Genomic DNA, 23,166 nt, shown 5'->3' with positions numbered 1-23,166 from the left:
CAGCGACTTAAATTAATACAAGCCCAAAATATTGTTGCAGGATTGCATAAATTCAAGGTTGCAGAAATGCATAAGGTATGTGAAGCCTATCAATTTGGAAAACAGGCAAGGAAACCTTTTCCTAGACATGTTCAAGAGAGTAAGAAGCCATTGGAATTAATCCACTCTTATGTGTGGACTACTAAAGCTGCATCTATTGGAGGCTGTCATTATTTTGTCACTTTTATTGATGAGTATAGCATAAAAGTTTGGGTTTATTTTATGAAAAAGAAAAGTGAAGTGTTTGGGCATTTCAAAACTCTTAAAGCTATGGTTGAAAAAGAAACAGACTTGCAAATAAAATGCCTAAGGTTAGATGGAGGGGGAGAGTACCTCTCAAATGAGTTTGCAAGGTTCCTGTAGAAGTATGGCATAAAGAAGCAATATTCATGCAGTCATACCCCACAACAAAATGGAATTGCAGAAAGGAAAAAACAGGCATATTGGAGAGGTAACTCGTGCCATGCTCAACGAAAAAGACTTGCCAAATTTTTACTGGGCTGAAGCGGTTGCTACAACAGTCTACATAATGAACAGGACTCCCACTGCAGCAATACATGGGATGACTCCAGAGGAGAGGTATACTAGTAGGAAATCGGATATTTCTCATTTGAATTTTTTTTTTTCATTGCCTATGTTCATGTGCTAGATGAGTTGAGATCCAAGTTGAATCCAAAAGCTAAGAAGTGCATCTTTATTGTCTACTCTCTGCAGCACAGAAAGGGTATAGATGCTATAACTCTTCTACTCGTAAGTTTACAATGAGCAGAGATGTTGTTTTTGATGAGATGAGTAGCTGGTATAAACCAGTAAATGTGATTGATAATGTAGATGCACAAAATGGTAATGCTGCACAGAATTCACAGCAGCAGTCACAAGATATTAGTGGACCTGGAGTGTCCTTTAGCAGTGGTTCACATTCTTCGCCATGGATAGGTAGATTGAGATCAAGAGAATCTTCTCAAAGCAATGCAGATAGTGGTATGCAGGTATCGCGAAATGGAAAAGAGAAGGTAGATAAGCCCATTTTTTATGTGAATGCAGGTCACTCTTATGTGGATGGTGAATCCAGTGGCTTAGAATAGAGCATTGATGATGAGTTGGGTATTCCTTCTATTGTTACATCTGGAGTAAGGAAGACCAGGGATGTTTTGAGAGCGTCTACTAGAGCTAGGTATCCTATGGATAGGCTGAAATATGATGGATTTACAGCCATTCACTATGCCTATATGGTCAAAGTGATACATGAACTAGAACCCACTTCTTTTGAGCAAGCCATGGGAAAAGAAAAATGGGAGAAAGCCATGGATGAAGAAATGGATGCCTTGGAAGCAAATGCTACATGGAAATTGGTACATTTGCCTAAAGATAAGAATGCAATTGGTTGTAAGTGGATTTATAAGGTGAAGCACAATGTAGATGGTTCTGTAAACAGATACAAGGCAAGATTAGTAGTCAAGGGGTATGCACAAACATATGGCATTGATTATGAAGAAACATTTAGTCCAGTTGCAAGGATGGCAACCGTAAGATCAATCATTGCTATGGTTGCATCAAAGGGATGGTCTTTACATCAGATGGATGTAAAGAATGCCTTCTTGCATGGTGATTTGCAAGAAGAGGTCTATATGGAGCAGCCACTAGGTTATGTGCATGCTGTTCATCCTGAGTTTGTTTGCAAGTTGAAGAAAGCCTTGTATGGCTTGAAGCAAGCACCTAGAGAATGGTCTGACAAGATAGGACAATATCTTGTAACTATTGGCTTTCAGATTTCCAAGGCAGATTTCTCACTTTATGTGAGAAAAACAGAGAAAGGTATTATGTTACTTGTCATTTATGTTGATGATTTGATTATGATAGGTGATAGTGATGAAGATATCCTTCATGTAAAAATGCTATTAAAGCAGAAGTTTGAGATGAAGGATTTGGGAGAGCTGCGTTATTTCTTGGGCATTGAGGTGATTAGATCACCAAGTGGGATACAGCTCTTGCAGAGGCAGTATGGATTGGACATGCTATCCAAATATGGGATGACAGGCTGTAAGCCTATTTCAGTTCCTTCGGAGTAGAATGTGAAGCTGAGCGCAGATGCAGGTGAGCTTCTAGAAGACCCTACTATGTACAGACGCATAGTAGGAAGTTTGATTTATATGACTATTACCAGGCCAGATTTGAGCTATGCTGTTGGATTGGTAAGTCAGTTTATGCAGGCTCCAAGGAAACCACATTTGGATGTGGCTAGACGCATACTCAGCTATGTGAAGTCCACATTGCAGTATGGACTGCTTTATGATGCTGGGGTTCAGATACAGTTGCATGGATACACTGATGCTGATTGGGCTGGTAGTATTTTTGATAGATGGTCTACCAATGGATATGTGTTCTCTTTTAGGAGTACTGCAGTCACTTAGAGTAGCAAGAAATAGCCTACAGTTGCCTTGTCGACCACAGAGGCTGAGTACAGGGGCGCAACAATGGCTGCATGTGAGGTAGCTTGGTTGCATAAGCTACTTTATGATATGCATCAGCCTACAGATGGGTCAGTTGTCATTTATTGTGACAACATGAGTAGTATACACTTGGCAAATAACCCAATCTATCATGCTAGAATAAAGCACATTGAGGTGCATTATCACCATGTGAGCGAGAGGGTTTTACTAGGTCTTATTGATCTAGTTTATGTCAGCACAGAGGATCAGGTAGCTGACATATTTACGAAGGCATTGGGAGCAGAGAAGCTGTGCAAGTTCAGAGACCTGCTTGGTGTGCAGGAATTGGGATTGAGCTCAAGGGGGAGTGTTGAGATACCGAGCTCCACTCATTATACGCCAAGGTGACCGTTGTGCATTTATGTCACCGACTTGTTAGCTGCAGATGCGGTTGGTACACCGCCCATGAATAATAGCTAGATGATAACTATCCTTATCTACTCTAGTTCGTGGCTCAGTTAGTATGCCACCTTAGTTAGTTGAGTTTGGTTTGAGACCCACATATAGGGTTCTTCTATTTCTTTGTACTAGTGTTCTTTTGGCTTACACAACTAAGAAGAGGAAAACTGTTTTCAGCCTCCACCTGTGTGTATATTCCCCCATTGTGCAAGCAAGAAAGCTACAAGTGAGACTCCTTCCTTCTCTCCCACAATCTTGACATCCTCAATCACAACTAGAAAGACACAAAGTTTCCAGAGGCTTTAGTGAGCAACCACTTGCAAAGTGTGGGCACACCACAAACATGGTGATCATCTTGAGGCTATCATAGAAAAGGCTAAGTGTGGGTATCAAAAACATGGTCGACATCGAGAGGCTATAATAGGGGCTTCACAAAGTATACATAGGCTATAGTGTCAAGCTACATGAGGAGTTTACAAAGCTTATAACAAAAACATTAGGGCAAGGTTATACAAGGCTTCAAAAAATTCTATTAAAGGACTAGGAGTATAAGGACTGGTGAGGCAACTTGTCATTTTGCTCTTGATGGTTTTATTATTATTATTCATCTTCTTCTTCTTCTTTATCTCCATGTGTTAGTTATATATATGTCTGTCTATATATAACGCCCCAGGTCCCCTCTATATATTCCTATCATGTGTGCTCAGTTGACGCACTTCTAGGGTTCCATTTTCGCTGTCTCGTGTCTCTCTTCACCTCTCTCTTCCTCTTTTCCTTGTCTCCCTCGCTCATTTTTCAACATGGTATCAAAGCATACTGCCAACCCCTCAGTACGCTCCCATGGCCGTTATTCCTCAGTACGCTCCCATGGAAGTTATTCCCCTTGCAATCCCCGCATCTGCACTCCTGCCACAAAGGCCCCTATGACCGTACCTCCGTCAGCTCCGGTGCCTCCTTACGCCACGTCTGCTCCAGCTGCTCTCGAGGGCTCCTGATTCAATGAATAATTCAATACACACACAACGCACTCTCTCATCCGATCATGTCTTCACTAGTGATGGATCTAACGTATTCGCGGCCGCCTTCGGCTTCCTGCTATCCTCTGCCCTCGAGTCTATCCTCGGCCGCCACAAGCTGCCGCCATAGCACCACCACGAGGCAGTTGCAATTCCCGTCGTCATCGTCCTTCTTCCACACAAAGCCGAGCTGGAGGAGGTTGGAGCTGCTGCGCAGATGCCTGCCAGCTTGTACGCTGTCTTGGGGGTGGAGAAGGACGTGAGCATGTCCAACATCAAGAGCGCATACCGCCGGCTGGCCCTGCGTTACCATCCGGACATGGTCGGGTCCTTGCCGGCAGGCGATATGGAGGCGTCGACGCGCAAGTTCCTAGAGGTACAGGAGGTGTACGAGATCCTGTTGGATTTGGAGCACCACACGGATTATGATTTCTCGCTCATGCACCCTTTCTGCATTGCCGCTCCTAGCTCAAACTTGCCGTAACAGTGTCGTCGCCATCACCATCGGCTTTTCCATCGGCTTTTTGACCTCTAGCATCGGTACCGTCTTCTGGATTTGGTTCGGCTGCTTGAGTTCGTCACCGATAATTTTTCCATCGTATTAATCTTTTCCGAGGGAAGCTCCTTTACGGAGTACTTTGGTGAAGGATGTGTGTCATCGGGTTGGGCCTCCTTGTGTAGGCTGAATTCTCAACTGTATTATTTTGCCATCTGTGGGATGTGTGAGGATGTACCATGCCAGCGTCTTACAATGCCAGCACGTTCCATCTTTGAGCGGATTGTCTTCTAGCAAATTAACTATGTGAAGAATCGTCAAGCAGCACTACTATTATCCTGAAGAAAAAGTATCGCTTATCTATACAGTGTGGAAACTGCACTTGAGCGGATTGTCTTCTAGCAAATTAACTGTGTGAAGAACCGTCAAGCAACACTACTGTTATCTTGAAGAAAAAGTATCACTTATCTATACAATGTGGAAACTGCACCTTTCTTTGATGTTAGTTGGTTGGGAGATATAAGAACAAATTATCGGCCTTCTGTACCTCGATCTTCAAGAACAGGGAGATATGGGAACATGGAGATATGGGTGAGCACTGTTGTGGACCTACCTTCTGGTTTTACCTTCTCATTATCCTAGGATTGGTGTTTTTGTTGTGGGGCTGATGTCAGGGTTAACTCTTGGCTTAATGTCATTGGGCCTTGTTGATTTGAAAGTACTGTTTTGCGACGTACTGTCTTGCGATGCAAAGGCCGCCTGAAAGAGTAAGTTGCTTCTTCATGATGATCGTCCTCGTTCGTTATTCCATTGATGAGCATCTATATTCTAGCTTATGATACATTGTTTCGTTTATATTCTTTCCAGCTGATGAGGGTCTATATTCCAGCTGATGACACATTATTTCGTTTATATTATTTTCAGTTGATGAGCGTCTATATTCCAGCTGATTAAAAATTGTTTTATTTATATTTTGTTCATGGGGCCCCACATGTGTTATGTTATCTATAGAGTGGGATCACGAACCGTCTCTATAGACCTTGTGTTATTCTAATGTCAATGTAATGTTTTTCTTTAAGTTTTGATGTGACAGATACACTGCTTATATCCCAGGTTCAGTTGAAGGAATTTATTGGAGATTTTATCTTTTGCAGTGATATCGCTTATCCACAGCAATCTTCTTTGGAGGTGAGAGAGATTTATGATCCTTCTGCTCAAAAGGCTCTTTTGATGCCTCTGAATAGGCTGTTGTAATTCAGGAGTGATGTAGCTCCTGAGTGATGTAGCTCCTTCTCCGTTGATGTTGTAATTCACGAGTGATGTAGATCCTTTGATGCCTATGAATAGTTTCAACTTTGTAATTTTATATTTTGAATATTAATATAACAGTAGGCCTATATAGAGCTATGGGTTTTTCCCTTGAGCCCCCAAGGGCTTTCTCATCCATAGTAAGGGACATTTATTTGAGCGGGAGTGTTAGCTATATATATGTATGTCTATATATACGTCCCAGGTCCCCTCTATATATTCCTATCATGTGTGCTCAGTTGACGCACTTCTGGGGTTCCACTTTCGGTGTCTCGTGTCTCTCTTCACCTCTCTCTTCCTCCGTTCCTCGTCTCCCTCGCGCACTGCTCAACACCATGGTCTTCTTCTTCTTTCATTGCTGCAAGATATGCCTTCTGAGACCTCTCTCTAGCATGATAAAACTTCTCAGTATGTCCAATCCTTTTGTAGAAGTCACAAACTAGCTGGTCCTTTTTGCCTTTGTTCATGTTACTGACATACAATAATTGTCCATCTTTTGTAGTTTCTTCTTTTCCTTTAAACTTCTTTTCTTATTCTAATAAGGAGGCCTTAATTTCAACCAATTTAGGGTTTGGTATGTTGATTAAAGTAGTTGAGACATTATAATAATCTAGAGGCAAACTTTTTAACAAGACATCAATACATATATCTTCATCCATTTTCAGATTTATCCCTACAAGCTGGGTTAGAAGACTTTGAGTGGGCACCAAACAATGTGTCCAATCTATCCCAAGTGTCATGGGATGTATCACAAGCATCCACATGATGAATGTAGCTATCATCAAACTCAAGATTTATGATGGCTTGATCGTTTTCATCATTTCTTTTCTAGATTATTGCAAGGGTAGCATCCTGGGGCTTCTTCTCTTGTCCAGTAGTGATGGCCCATAGGCTCTTCTTCATCAGGATAAGCGTTATGTGGGTTTAGCAGGTGTGAAACCCAACTCCTTTTTGAAGTGACATGTTGGAGAGTCTTTGCCCATGCTTGATGCCAGGAGGCATATTCCACGGTGGATTCCGTGAGGTTTTATGGTGGATTCCGTAAACTTAGATGACCGGGGCTCATACACAAAGAGGATTCTTTGTGCGAGAAGTTGATGGGGACGCCTATCCTTTTCGGGCGTTTCATTAATTTAGTGTGTACATGGGTGATTCCATAGCGGGTGATTCCGCAAAATGCATATTAAATTAATAAACGTTTATGAGTTTAGAGTGCGCACTCGTAATAAATTAAGGTTAGGATTTATTTCTAACCAGTTGATTTATTTATGTAGCTGAAGACTGCTAGGTATTCACTTTTGTCGGTTTAATTGTGTTATTTTACTAACAATTGTGAATGCTTCAGTTGATGTGTAGAGATAGCAGCAGTGGCGGAGGAAAGCATTGGAGTCTAGCGAGTTTTCGACTCTTGGACTAGATTTTGATAGGCGCCACGCCTATATTTTGTTATGTCTATTGAGACATCGATTATTTATTATTATTTTGTATGCGCTTATGCGCCTGGATATGTTATTTCTATTTGGACATTGAGATTGGGCGTGCCAGACACTATGGGCACCGTCCATTAGCTTTATTTTACTATTTTTGTAGAAAGCAAACTCAAAAGCTAAAAGCTTGTCATATTTTTGTAATTGGGCTATTATTGAGCATGAAGATTGGAAATATACATAAAATACATGCTTTGTGAAGCGCTCACACAAGGCATGGGGGAGATTGAACCCAATTTGTCTCTTGCCTCTTGTCGTGCTTGCTTTTACATGGGTTTTTGTGCTAAAAAGTAGAGTACTTTGTTCTTGGGGACCTTCCGGGATTCACCACGTGAGCTATCTGCGACCGATCTGCGCATCAGTGGTATCAGAGCGGAGCAGAGATCAAGAGCTTCCAATCGCTACCAATCTCGGGCGAAGGCGGAGCTCCAGGAACAAACGGCCTCTACAGTCAACCTTGTCGCGAACCGTCGATACAGGCAGACTTCTGGCGATCAAGAACCCCTGTTTCCACTGTCAGATCGCGAAGGACCAAGCTCTGCAGGCGGAGGACCACTCAAACACTTCCATCATCAAGTCGTGGAGTTACAGAGATAAGCTCTTCTCAAATCCAACTTAATTATTCTATTGAAGCTTAATCTTAAGCTTAGAAGCTTTAAAAAGGCTTCAAACTCCACAAATTTGAGTCGTCATATCAGGAAGTACCTCCGAAAATTCCGCGCAGGCAAAAACGGCCCCCCCCCACGAAAATTGACGTCGTTGCTGCCCATTAATTCCTCCTTCCATAGCTTAAGCTATTAAGCTTAAGTCACTCAACTCTTATCAAGTCACACAGGGCAGAGAAGTCGATAAACTCCGAGTCTCGCACTTCTGAAGTCAAGTTCTGTAAGTCGACGGTAATCAAGTTCTGCAAGTTCTGCAAGTCGGCCTAAGTCCAGGAAGTCAACAACTCTGCAAGTCTGTTAAGTCTGCAACTCTGCAAGTCAGACTAAATCAGAACTGATTAGTGCTTAAAACTCATAGAAGACTTGTTCGTATGCAAAAACTCTGAATTGGAAAGTTGTTCGCAGCAAGCTGTTCTACCTATCTACAAGTTCGTTGAAGTACTTTCAGCAAACGGAGACAGAAATATTGCAGAATTTCTGAAAATTGAAGAAGAAAATACCCAAAAATACATAGCCATGTAACCCCAAATTTGAGCTACGCTCATCCCGCTAACTGATTTTGAGTGAGAAAGGTTTGTTGAGTTTTACAGGATGACTACCCCACATATGGATGATCCTATGGCTGAAGACGATCTACCCGAGCCTACCATGGAACAAAAGCTGGATCTTATCATGCTGCAATTGGAAGAAGAGCGAAGAGCTAGGCAAGCCTTGCAAGCGCAATTGACAAAGCTACAAGGAGCGTCCACTGACAAAGAAGAACCTCAAGCTGAAGATTTGATTCGCCGTACCATCGACGCCACTCTTGAAGCACAAACCATTCGCAAGGAATCCAAGATAAGTAAACGAAGTTTCAAGTTTCGCACTTTCAATGGCATAAGAGAAGGAAAGACTGTTTTATCATTCATTAGTCAGTTTGATGACTATTTCCATGAGGAAACTTATCCCGAGAAAGATAAAATCAAGTGTGTTACTAATCATCTGATAGACAGAGCATCACTTTGGTGGACTGTAGTCCGCAAGAGCATAGAATGTCCTGCTACATGGGAAGATTTCAAGAAGAAGTTCATGCAAAATTTCCTACCACCGCAATTTCATGAGAAGGCTATCAAGCAATGGGATTTACTTCAACAGCGCGATCGTGAGCCTATTCCACAGTATACAGAGCGTTTTTGGAATGCACTCCTACAGCTACGCGTGTTTGAAGACGTACCAGAGACGACACATAAGCGGAAGTATATGTCTGGACTTCTTGGACATTACTACGCTGAAGTGAACATGTTCAAGCCTGCTACCCTTGAAGACGCCATCTCCTTAGCCCACGACACTGAAGATAAGTTACGCGGAGGAGATCGACGACCACAGCCATTCCAACCAAACGGTAATTATGGATCTAAACAATTCAATTCCAATTTCAGAAGGTTTAATTCAGGTCATTTTTCATCACCATCTTTCCGCAAGAATTGGCCTAAACCACCTGCATTACCATCCATTGTCAATTCAAATTCTAAGCCTATTCCACAAGCAAATCCAAATATACCCAGACTCCTAGCCATTGCAAATAATGTGACCAAAGCCAAGCCAATAGTATGCTACAAGTGTCACCAGCCAGGGCATCTCGTAGCAAATTGTCATTCAAAGAAGCCATCAGCACATATCAACTACCTTGGAGCTATGGACGAAGACGAGCATGAGGATATGCCGGATTTCACTGAAGAAGAAGATGATCCTACTACTACTTCCGACACTTTACCAGGTATGCCTACTTCACATTCATTTTTGACTATGAAATGTATGGTGCATGGAAAAGAAAGAACTATATTGCATGATGACGGTAGTACCCATGACTTTATTTCAGCAAAATTGGTAAAGGAATTGAAATTGCATACTGTACCTACGCACTATCGCATAAAAGCTGCATTTTTAGGCACTAGGTACAATGGCACACAAGAAGTTCAAGATTTAGAAATTCAAATTGGTCCATATATTGAAAGAAGAAATTTCTTAGTTGTCCCATTACAGTCTAGCGACATTATTCTAGGAATGCCATGGAGACACCAACATAATCCCAATATAGATTATTCCACACACACAATGAATATAAATTTTCAAGGAAAATCTATTACATTATTTGGTATGCATGCATCTCATATTTTTCCACTGCTTTCGCATACTCAAGCAAAACGTGCACCCTAGGCATAAGGAATTTCTGCACCCTAGGCATAAGGAATTTCTCGCATATTTTAAAGACTGTTTTGCAGAAGACCTACCACCAGGTTTACCTCCATCACGTCCAGAAGACCATAAGATTGACCTAATACCTGGCACACAACCACCTTGCAAAGCACCATATAGGCACAATCAAATAGAGCAAAAAGAAATCCAGAGTCAAGTTGAAGAATTACTAAATAGAGGCTTAATTCGACCTAGCAGTTCTCCATTCGGTGCACCTGTGCTCTTAGTCAAGAAAAAGAATAATACTTATCGGATGTGTATTGACTACCGAGCATTAAACAAGATCATAGTAAAGAATAGGTATCCTATACCTAGAGTTGATGACCTTATAGACAAACTGCAAGGATCTTCTATATTTAGTAAAATTGACCTTAAGTCTAGATATCATCAGGTGAGGCTAGATAGATCCGACATATTTAAGACTGCATTCAGGACACAGTTTGGCCATTACGAATTCTTAGTCATGCCATTCGGATTAACTAATGCACCTGCCACTTTCAGTAGAATGATGAACCGTATTTTTCTAAAATATCAATATTGTGTGATTGTTTTCTTTGATGATATTTTAGTGTTCAGTCAAAGTGAAAAAGAGCATTATGAGCATTTATCATTAGTTTTTCAATTACTGAAAGAAAATCAATTGTTTGCAAATCCTGACAAGAGTGAATTCTTTAAGACAGAAATAGAATATCTAGGTCAGATTGTATCAAAAGAAGGAATAAAAGTTGATCCTAAGAAAATTGACGCAATATTGCATTGGCCTGTTCCTAAAAATGTACATGAATTACGCTCATTCCTTGGTCTTGCTAGTTTCTATAGGAAGTTTGTACGTAATTTCTCATTACTTGCTTTACCATTGACCAAACTTCTTAAGAAAGGCATTGTTTATCAATGGACTGAAAATCAGCAGAAATCCTTTGACTTACTCAAACGTGCATTAACCAATGCCCCTGTTCTACAATTACCTGACTTTAACAGACCATTCTTTTTAGTTGTGACCGATGCTAGCGGATCAGGAATAGGAGCCGTGCTAATGCAAGACAACCATCCAATAGCATATTCTAGTTCTAAGCTGAAACCCTCTGAGCTTAAATATTCCACTTATGACAAGGAACTCTTAGCAGTTGTCTAAGCATTAAAACAATGGAAGCATTATTTAATGGGTTCAGAATTCATGATAAAGACCGACCAGCAAAGCATTAGACATCTACTTAGCCAACCCCAAATTTCTGACCGTCATATCAAATGGGCTTCATTCATTCAAAGTTTCCATCCTATCATTCAATACCAACCTGGAAAAGAAAATGTAGTTGCTGATGCATTGAGTAGAAGACCTGCAATTCATAACATTTCTATCATATCTTTTGATTCTTTGATTGCTATGAAAGACACATATCACCAAGATATTACTTTTCATTCTGATTGGCAAAAATTAGTTCAAAATAATTTCATTCCTGTTGATTCATTGTCATATAATGATGGATTCATGTTCTTTGAAAAGAGACTGTGTGTTACTATTCCATTCCGATCTTTTGTTTTGAATGAAATTCATTGCCCCCCATATCAAGGTCATAGAGGTATCATTTCTACATTACGCATGTTAACTGAAGATTTTTATTGGCCACATATGGATGCAGATGTATCTAATTTTGTTTCTGAATGTTTGATTTGTCAAAGAATAAAGAGACATCATGGTAAACAGTATGGACTATTAATGCCTTTGTCTATTCCATCTAAACCTTGGGAACATATATCTATGGATTTCATTACTGGTTTACCAAATACTAAATCTAACCATGACATGATTTGGACAATTGTAGATAGATTTAGTAAGCAAGCATATTTCATTGCATGTAAGAAAACTTTAACAGCATCACAAGCAGCACAGTTATTTTTGAAAACTGTTTTTACTAACCATGGATTGCCGAAAGTGATTATTTCAGATAGAGATTCTAGATTTTGTAATAATTTTTGGATTACACTGTTTGCAAATCTAGGCACAAAGATTGATTTCTCATCTGCATTTCATCCAGAAACAAATGGACAAACAGAAGCCACAAATAGCACCATTTTAGATCTTTTACGTGCATACACTATATCTAAACCTCAGACATGGGATACTCATTTGCATTTATTACAGTTTGCATATAACAATACACCGCACACATCTACAAAGAAAGCACCTTTTGAAGTTATTTATGGACATAGATTATCTACACCTGTTGCATCTTTGTCTAATAGAATACAAAGTGCTGATGATATTGCTGTTATGCATAACACTATTTTTGATGAGGTAAAGGATATGATTGCTAAAGCCCAACAATCATATACCAAACAAGCCAACAAGAAAAGACAAGCCATGAATTTCAAAGTTGATGATTATGTTTGGCTTAGAATAGAAAAGCGTAGACTGCAAAGTGTAGATAGACATCCAGTTGTCAAATTAGCTTCTAGATTCTATGGACCATTTAGAATCATTCATAAGATTAATGACAATGCATTCAAGTTAGAACTGCCATCTCATTGGAAAATTCATAATACATTTCATATTAGTTTATTGAGACCATTTAGAGGCCAATTACCTATCCACCCTGTCTATGAAAACCCACCTTTATTAGAAGAAGAGACTGAAATACTTGAACCAGAAGCCATCATAGACACTGACTACATGACCACTAGAACTGGCCGAAGGTATTCTAGATATCTAGTCAAATTTAAGAACCATCCTGTAGAGGAAGCACAATGGATGCACGCTAGAGACCTAAATGCTTTCCCCACTCTGTTAGCTCCACATTGAGCTAATAGCAATTGAGGTTAATTGCTATCCCACCCCGGGGGTATGATGCCAGGAGGCATATTCCACGGTGGATTTCGTGAGGTTTTACGGTGGATTCCGTAAACTTAGATGATCGGGGCTCATACACAAAGAGGATTCTTTGTGCGAGAAGTTGATGGGGACGCCTATCCTTTTCGGGCGTTTCATTAATTTAGTGTGTACATGGGTGATTCCATAGCGGGTGATTCCGCAAAATGCATATTAAATTAATAAACGTTTATGAGTTTAGAGTGCGCACTCGTAATAAATTAAGGTTAGGATTTATTTCTAACCAGTTGATTTATTTATGTAGCTGAAGACTGCTAGGTATTCACTTTTGTCGGTTTAATTGTGTTATTTTACTAACAATTGTGAATGCTTCAGTTGATGTGTAGAGATAGCAGCAGTGGCGGAGGAAAGCATTGGAGTCTAGCGGGTTTTCGACTCTTGGACTAGATTTTGATAGGCGCCACGCCTATATTTTGTTATGTCTATTGAGACATCGATTATTTATTATTATTTTGTATGCGCTTATGCGCCTGGATATGTTATTTCTATTTGGACATTGAGATTGGGTGTGCCAGACACTATGGGCACCGTCCATTAGCTTTATTTTACTATTTTTGTAGAAAGCAAACTCAAAAGCTAAAAGCTTGTCATATTTTTGTAATTGGGCTATTATTGAGCATAAAGATTGGAAATATACATAAAATACATGCTTTGTGAAGCGCTCACACAAGGCATGGGGGAGATTGAACCCAATTTGTCTCTTGCCTCTTGTCGTGCTTGCTTTTACATGGGTTTTTGTGCTAAAAAGTAGAGTACTTTGTTCTTGGGGACCTTCCGAGATTCACCACGTGAGCTATCTGCGACCGATCTGTGCATCAATGCTAGAGTGATTGAAATATCAACAAATTAGCACCAAATTCTTAAATTTGAGTAGCAGAAGATTTGATTGTGTCAAAAGACACAAGTGCTAGGAGCACTAGATGAGTGTTAATAGACACTGTGTTTGTATCTTCTTCCTTGAGTCTTCCAAATCCTTCAAGATCTTCTAAGTCCAGATATTTCCCTCCTTGATTTGATGCCAAAAATTTTAGTACTCAGTAAGATCAGAGTGTTAATAGGTCCCTTGAACCGAGAGGAGTGAAGAAATGAAGAGAAAAGTAAGCTTTATGTTTGAAGGTTGTAGCTTCTCTTTAGGGTTTCATGGCAGGTGATTGTTTTCTCTATTCATGTAACTCGTGGATGTGATGATTTGGCGGAAACCTTGATGGGAAGGAAGATTGAGTAGTGGGCTTTCAAAGCTCATGGTGAGAGTGCACATTGCACTATGTATAGGGATAATTTTCATACGACCAAATGACATGTTACATATAGACAAGGACCACGAATTTTGATAATATTGGGCTGCAAAAGTGCCAATGTTAGTGATTGAGCTAGCAGAGAGCTACATCTGCAGTAGAGGGACAAATCCTCAAAAGAAAACTAGTCAAGATCTAGCCTGGTTGAAGAGATTCAGGAGCTCAAAGTAGGGTAAAGTGTTGTGTAGCTATGGTAGACAAGAAGCTTGTGTGAAGCTGGAAGTGAAAATGGAGTTGATAATGTAGTCATGAGCTCAAGCTAAGCTAGGAAATGAGTTGGAGGATGATTGCTATGCTCATCTTGTCACTAATACCATGTTAAAATGCATGGATCTAGAGCATGGCTATGGTGGATGATAGATGTAAAAAAGGACTCATGAAGACATAGACATGACAAATGTTTATTACACAAGTGAATTAGGTTCCAAGATTGAGACTTGGACTCATAAAGACAATCTTGTGCATGTAGAAAATGACACAAATACTTGAGTGAAAGGATAGAATTACTATGAAATTTCATTTAAAATGAAAGGCAAGTACAATGCTTTATAGGCTTCAAGGTAGGTAGCACTTTCCACCATTGTGCTTGTGGGATTGAGCAAGCTTGCATATCCCTAGCCCAACTTCTCCATAAAAAGGGACTAAATTGGGTGTGATTTCCTAATTCTCAACAAGAGTGACTCTTTGGTCCTTTATCTGGGAAAGTGACATCAATTAGATTGCCTTCATATGTTCCCCTAGGAACAGGGCTACATTTACATATCCCCCCTTATCCACAAGCCTAGATCAAGGTGGTTTCTATGATCACTTTCAACACACTTGAATTGTCCTAGGAGCTTCCCCAAATGGGAATTATGTACTAATATCCAATCACTCTCCTCAAACACTTTCTCTTTGACATGCCTACTTGCCTCTATGATTAGGCTACTCTTGACACACATAAGCTGCAAACCCCATATCTTTTTCCAATTTTATCAATTAGTCTGATAAGTGATGATGTGGTTTTTTGGGATTGCTATAGCTTATGTTATACTATAATTTTGAGACTAGGAACAACATTTCATAGGCACAACTAACTCAAGGCCAAATATTTATTTGAAAGCTTTCAAACATATAACAACCTTGTATACTACCTTCTGAGTTTCCCAATGTTTCCTATTCTACTGAGCCATTTATAGTTGCTAAATTAGAGCCATTTTTATGACATTTTCATGCAAAGTGGATAGTTTCAAATATGTGTTACACAAAAATTTTCACAAAATTTAATAAAATTTATTTTAAAAAACCATATTTCATGATGCAAGGTTGAATTTAAAAGTGGAGAAAATTGGAATATTTTAGATGGGAATTTTCAAAGATTGAGAATTAGTAAGTAGTAAAAGGTGAGTGCAACATAAGAATTTTTAGTGGAAATAATATACATTTTGAGGTGGAAGAGGATGGGGGTAGAATTTAGCATGTATGCATACAATTTAGGCCAAATGACTTTAGGTGGAGTCGAAAAAAGGTCAAGGATGTGGAAGGGTACAAGGGAAAACCTTTTTGAGTGTGAAAACATGTTTGAATAAGTGGACAATCAAGGAGTTTTGGGCAGGGTTGGTGGTGGTGGGGACGGGGACGGGGGGATGCCTTGTGAAGGACAAGTTGATCAAGAGAGGAAAGGAAGCAAGAAAGAAGGGTGCCAAGATGGAGGGAGTGTACTGATAATTTTTTGCATCAATCAAAGTCATTATTAGCATAATATGGCTACAAACCATCTCGTCTTCCATCCTCTTTCTATTGATCCTATTCATGAAACCAATTGTCTCCCATAGAAGAAGAAAACCTTTGCAATATTAATGAAGAATTAGGATATATTAAGGAAAAATAAGGGAGATTGGGAGATATCAAGATTTTTGGCACAAAGGAGAAGGAGGAGAAGTCATCATCATTGTCAAATATGACCTTCCACCTTTCTTCCTTAAATAGATGAGTACTTTCTTTTTTGTTGAATTTGAAGTAAATTATGAATTTAAATGAGAAATGGTGTTGTAAATGATTTTTCTTTTGATTTATGGGCACAAAAATTAGTGAAATGAATTTGAATTATCTCATTTAAAGGATTGAAATGATGAAGCAATGATTTGTTAGAGCTCTTTGCTTGACCATTTACATGTTGATGATACACAATTGGATTTTTAAGTAGAATCATATGCTTAGAACTTTTTTGAGCAATTACTTCATTTATGCAATCATTTTCTTTGTCACTAACAAGTTCAATAGAATATCCAAATTTGGCCATAATGTTAGAGTACATGAATTTTGCTACACTACTTGTTGTATTACCCCTAAAGCGTGAGCTTCCATTTATGAAATATACAGACTAAGATATACTTGTTACTTATCTTTTGAGTAGCTAGTTTTATAGACCCCACAAAGTTAATGCCCCACCTTTAAAATGACCCCAATAGAAAAACTAGATGCGCTTGCATCCTATTTCTATCTAGGGGGAATTGACTCACTTTTAGGAATTCCAAGCATTCCTTAGCATAGTGATATGCATCTTACCATAACCCAACTTACAAGTTCTTCTTGCCTATGATGCTTATTGCCCCACTTTTTAAATGGCCCCAATGGAAAAACCAAATGAGCTTGCATCCTATCTCTATCTAGGGGGGCTTGACTCACTTTTAGGAATTCCAAGCATTCCTTACCATAGTGATATGCATCTTTTAATATAGTTAGCCACCATAACCCAACTTACAAGTTCTTCTTCCCTATGATGCTTCTTGCCCCACTTTTTAAATGGCCCCAATGGAAAAACGAGATGAGCTTGCATCCTATCTCTATCTAGGGGGCTTGACTCGCTTTTAGGAATTCCAAGCATTCCTTAGCATAGTGATATGCATCTTTTAATATAGTCAGCCACCATAACCCAACTTGCAAGTTCTTCTAGCCTATGATCTCTCCTAAAAGTTGGCCTCTAGATGATCCTGCATGTACCTCTTGAACCACTACTACCTTCTCATGTTGAAGAACACATCTTCTAAGGATATTAGCAACTCCCCTTTGATACAAAATGTAAAGGATAACATGATAGGACTTTCTTTTCGAACCCATTTACTTCTCTAATATGAGGACAAATATCCAAGCATAACTCCCACCAAAAAATGAAATAGTTGGTCATAATATGAATCATGATCCATAACCTACACTCTAAGGAGCTCTAGATTTGGCAGTTGATCAGGTACTCCTACATCAAGCTCATCGTTCTCTAGTCCACTCAAATAATCCACAAGAGTATGCTTCCTTCCTAGGGTATATATCACCATGTAATCAAATTCTTTAAGCACCCATATCCATCTAGTTAATCTCCCTATAAGTTGAGGCTTATGAATCAAACTAAAAAATGTCTAATGATCACCACAAAAGACAACCGGTTCTTCCAATAAATAGTACCTAACCTTTTGAAGTTAATAAATAATTCCCAAAGCTTCCCTTTTATAACTTGTCTTTGCTACATTAAAACTTGTCCTTGCATAATATGTAAGCCCAAACCACTTGAGTACCTTTTCCTGCATTAAGATATCTCATATTTCTAGGTTGAATGTATCCAAAAATATGTGGAATGTGAAATCCCATGCAAGAAGTTGTAGAATGGGAGCTACAACTAGCATCTACTTGAGACCACAAATGAATTGTGCTATTTCCTTCAGACAAACCGCATGTCTTTCCTAGTGAGAGTGGTGAGTGGAGAACAAACATGAAAACAATGTGTCAAATACTTGTTATGAATTTTACTTGATCAATAGATCTCATGACATATTGATCATTTTGAGATGCCTTTGCCTTCTAAACAAAATAAGTCTTCTGTGGGTCTATGGCCATCCCTTCCTCAAATAGAATATGTCTCAATTACACTTCTCTCTTGGCTACAAAGATGGAATTGAATGGATTTAGGAAATTTTGAGCCTTTTGTGTCTCTTAGATCACAACCTAAGATGCTTCAAGCTATCCTTCCTCCTACCAGCAGGCACATAAAAATAATCTATGAAAGTTCTCATTGAAGGTTGCCAAGTAAGGATCGAATGTCTTATGGACTATTCCCTAAAACTTTGGTGGCCCATTCTTGAGACCAAATTCATGATAGTATTGACATATGCCCCCTACTTTTAGTAATGAAAGTAGTCTCATCCATCTAGCTAGAGTGCACCTTGATTGAAAAACCATCGAAATTTTTAAGAAAATGCATAAGGGTGGCTTCATTAAGCTTTCTATAATAATCAACACATACTATAATCTTAACATTCTTCTTAGGTACTATCACAATGGGAGATAGCCTCGTAACCTCATTGATATGCTTGATGAATCCAACCCTTAAAAATTTTTCAATCTTTTCCTTAACATGATTAGCATAATTATGATTCATTCTATACGAGTTCCGCATTATAGGTTTTACATCCTTTGTGAGGTTGATCATACACTAAAATATTGTACAAATAAACCCTTTCATATCAGCATACTCCCAAGAAAAATATCTTAAATTTTCTTATAGAGCTCTATCGTGTTATTCTTAAACTCTTCTTCCACATAGATGCTAAGCTCAATAGGTTTAGGGTATTCTACTTTGTTTGAGATAACTTCATGAACCTCACCTTCAAACACTCTGGTAGAATTTCTTATAGTATGCTCATATCTATGTTTACCTTGAATGATAGCTTTTTTCCCTTCTTCTTCCTGAATATCTAAACGTTCTATAAAATAAGATATTGTATTTATGTAAACTGGAACTTTATTTTGTTCCCACTACAAGGATTTGAGCTGGTAGCAAGGGCGATTAGCGACGCCGGGTATCGGCGTCGGTATTTGCATCGCAAACGCAAAAGCGACGCAAGTACCGATGCAAATAGCGACGGTCCACAGGGAAAAAAGCGGGCCGAAACCGAGCGCGGCTTTATTTCGCGTTTTTGCGTTTTGTGTTTTGAGAGCGAGAGCGAGGGAGAGAGCGACCGTCGTGAGAGAAGGAGAGGAAGAAGGCTTGCCGCCGCCGCCGCCATTGTTCGCGAAGGAGAGGAGGATCCTTCATCGCAAAGAGGAGCCACCCCACACTCGCCATATCTCATCGGTGAATCTCCCTCTCTCCTTCTTTTGCTTGTTTAAGGTTTAAATTACTTTCTCTTTTGCTTGTTTAGGAGAGGAAATGAGAGAGAAAGAGAGGGAGAGAAAGAGAAAGAGAGGGAGAGGGAGAGGAAGGGGGAGGAAATGAGAGAGGGAGAGAAAGAGAAAGAGAAAGAGAGGGAGAGGGAGAGGGAGAGGGAGAGGGAGTGCATTCTCTCTCTCTTTCTCCCTTTTGCTTGTTTAAGGTTTAAATCACTTTCTCTTTTGCTTGTTTAGGAGAGGAAATAAGAGAGAGAGAGAGGGAGAGGGAGAGAGAGGGAGAGGGAGGGAGAGTGCATTCTCTCTCTCCCTCTCCCTTTTGCTTGTTTAAGGTTTAAATCACTTTCTCTTTTGCTTGTCTAGGAGAGGAAATGAGAGAGTAAGAGAGAAAGAGAGAAAGTGAGGGAGAGGGAGAGGGAGAGAGAGGGAGAGAAAGAGAAAGAGAGGGAGAGGGAGAGGGAGGGGGAGGGGGAGAAATGAGAGAGGGAGAGAAAGAGAAAGAGAAAGAGAAAGAGAAAGAGAAAGAGAAAGAGAGGGAGAGGGAGAGGGAGAGGGAGGGAGAGTGCATTCTCTCTCTCCCTCTCCCTTTTGGTTTTGGAGTGTTAGGATATATTGTAAGAGGGAGAGGAAATGTGAGAGAAAGAGAGGGAGAGGGAGAGAGAGGGAGAGAAAGAGAAAGAGATGTATACTCAAATGGATAGCTTTATGGAGATGTATGTCTACTCAAATGGATAGCTTTTGTCTACTCAAGATGTAGTCCACCTGTGTGTGTATATATTGGAACAATAACATATCCATGATTATGGTAATGTTATGCACTTTGATTTTTTTATGGGTACCATTACATCGACTCCTTAAGAGGGCTAAAAATTAGTCATACACTTTATAAAGTCTAATTAGGAGATTTAAGATGCACGATAATAGACTTATCGATAATGGTATGCAATGTGCTTTGCCATGGGCCACGTACATTGGTGACTCTTTAAGATGGCTTAAAATTGGTCATATCCTTCATAATGTCCAAGTAGGGGATCTAATTGTGATGTGCATAATTCATTGTTTTTGTATTAACTTTATAGGCATAACAAATTAGTAATCATACCAACTAGTCAACGGAATGACTAAAAGAAAATGATACCCTAGCTAATGGTCATTATGGTACTTCCTCAAAATGAACCCAAAAGTATTGCTATAGAAGAAGAATCCCTTAAATTGAGCATAGGATATTTTCTTCAAATGTTATGACTATGAGTAGAATTGATTGAAACAAATTTTATTACTATAGTTGATAAATTTCATAGATGGCATTAATTTTTATACATGGACCTATGACAAAAAAACCACATTTCTAAGATGCTTTTTGTTGAGACTGATTTATTATTAGACTAAGAGATCCTCAATGATGCTCATAAATGGATTACTTATACTCAAAGCCCTCTAGTGCAGTTGTATAAGTAATCCTAGTAGAGCCCCTCTAAGATACTCAAAGTACATAACCTAGAGACCGTAGCTAGGTATATAAGGTAAAATGGTTGTACAAGGAGACACCTCAATAATTGATTGATCACCACTAAATCCCAAAGAAGAATCGTGTTCCATCCCCTTCAACTCTATATTCACCTCGTGAAGAACTTCATTAATCATAGCATCCTTGTCACCAATCTTTTTGTTGCAATGATGAAGTAACATATTCATCACTTTTCCTTTTAGCATCTAAGGCATTATCCAATCTTTTAGTCAAGTCCAAACATTTAGTCTTCGACTCATGAACCTTATGAACCAATGCTTTTTTTTTTACAATAATGAATAATTATCTACCGGGACAAAACAAATCCTTGAGCATGGTATACGGCCGAGATATAACATCAATAAATCTCTCAACTACTATGTCCAATGCATTCTTTACATCAATCAATAAAGCATTTCTTATATCTTGAAGTTTAGATTTCAACACCATGGATGCATCAATATCAACCTCAATGTTTTACAAAATTTGCTTCTCAAGCTCTTACAGAGGCTAAAAACTCTCAAGCAAGAGCTTATGGTCAACTTGCAACTTGACATACATCTCCATAAAGCTATCCATTTGAGCCTCATTTGTTGTAATGTAGATAAGATGGAAAACGAAGAAGGTCTTATTGTTCAAGATTGCGAGGAGTATCTTAATCAGTGTGTCCCACGTCCTTGCTCTCAATGCAAGTTGGCAATTAGATGAAAACGCCAATTGTCTATAGAACACATACGATGATTTGGCGAGTTTCAATCTGAGATCATTGATCAGGCGATTGTGGATTTTCAGCAAACGGTAATTTGAAGTTAATATTAATCATGCATTGTACTCGCAAGCTAATTGAAAACCATACACAATAAGATTGGATCTTGTTGGCAAATTTTCTATCCAGGGAGGTGATGTCTCGTCCCAAGGGGGAGTGCACCCTTTGCAACCAATTAGAAGAGTTCGTGGGCATGCGATGGATGGAGTGCAGGAGCCAATCCACCACTCACAAGGCCAATCTATACCCTCAATGCCAGAGGAGATAGACAACCTTCCAAACCTACCTACAATCTTGGAGCCTGAGATGGAGGCAATGATCGATGCATTGATAACCACGAATGTCGAGACATCTGATCCGCTTAGAGAGGAAGCATCCATACCATTATATGATGGGTGCCGAGTATCTTGGTTGAAGACATTGCTTACACTCTTAAGAGTGCAAGCAAAATACGGGTGGAGCGATACGAGTGTGACCGAGTTATTCAGGTGCCTTGCACATAGGCTTCATTGATTTTTTTTTAAAACACTATTATTACAAACATTTGTGCTTTTTCAAGGTGTTTTATGATTTTTTTCAGGTTATTGAAATATCATATATTACCACCTGCAAATACCATGCCTAAGTCTCCTGATGATGCACGACATGTTTTATGGAAGCTTGGTATGGACTACAATAACATCCATGCATGTATCAACGATTGCATGCTGTTTTGAGAAGAATACGAGACTATGGAGACATGTCCAAAGTGTGGTGCTCACAGGTATCGACAGGACTTGGAAGGGCAAACCATCCCTCAAAAAGTTCTCAGACACTTTCCGCTCATCCCCCGCATAAACCACATGTTTTGTACGTGCCAGCATGGCGAGCTTGAAAGCATGGCATGTGCAGAATAGGTCCATGGATGGAGTTCAACGAATATCAGCGGATTCGCACGCATGGAGCCACATTGACTCTACCTTCCCAGGCTTTGCGCGAGAGCCAAGGAATCTTCGACTCGGTCTCGCAATGGATGGTGTGAACCCATTTGGTCTGCGCTCAACTTCTTATAGTGTGTGGCCTATAGTCCTTGTCAACTACAACATCCCTCCATGGCTTTCTACGAAGAAAGGACATCTCATCCTTAGCTTGCTCATCCCAGGCCGCTACAAAGTAAAAAATATGGACATGTATCTTCGTCCATTAGTCGATGAGCTTAAGATTTTGTGGGAGGAGGGGGTCACTGTGTAAGATATGAGTAGGCGCGATGGTCGGCGGTCAGCCAACATTCGAGCCACTCTCATGTGGACGATGCATGACTTTTCAGGATTAGGAGAGTGCTCAGGTGAGCAAGCCTCTGTTCTCGCTGGTAATATCTATATTTTATCTCATTCAATCAAGTATTCACTAGGTCGTGGTGTCGGAATAGGTTTGGTTACCTCAGGTTATCATGCATGTCCATTGT

This window comes from Lygodium microphyllum, chromosome 25 (assembly GCF_053477565.2).
Source record: "Lygodium microphyllum isolate KBCC chromosome 25, Lygodium_microphyllum_v1.1.10, whole genome shotgun sequence".
Classification (NCBI taxonomy): Eukaryota; Viridiplantae; Streptophyta; class Polypodiopsida; order Schizaeales; family Lygodiaceae; genus Lygodium; species Lygodium microphyllum.
This window is presented reverse-complemented; position numbering follows the sequence as displayed.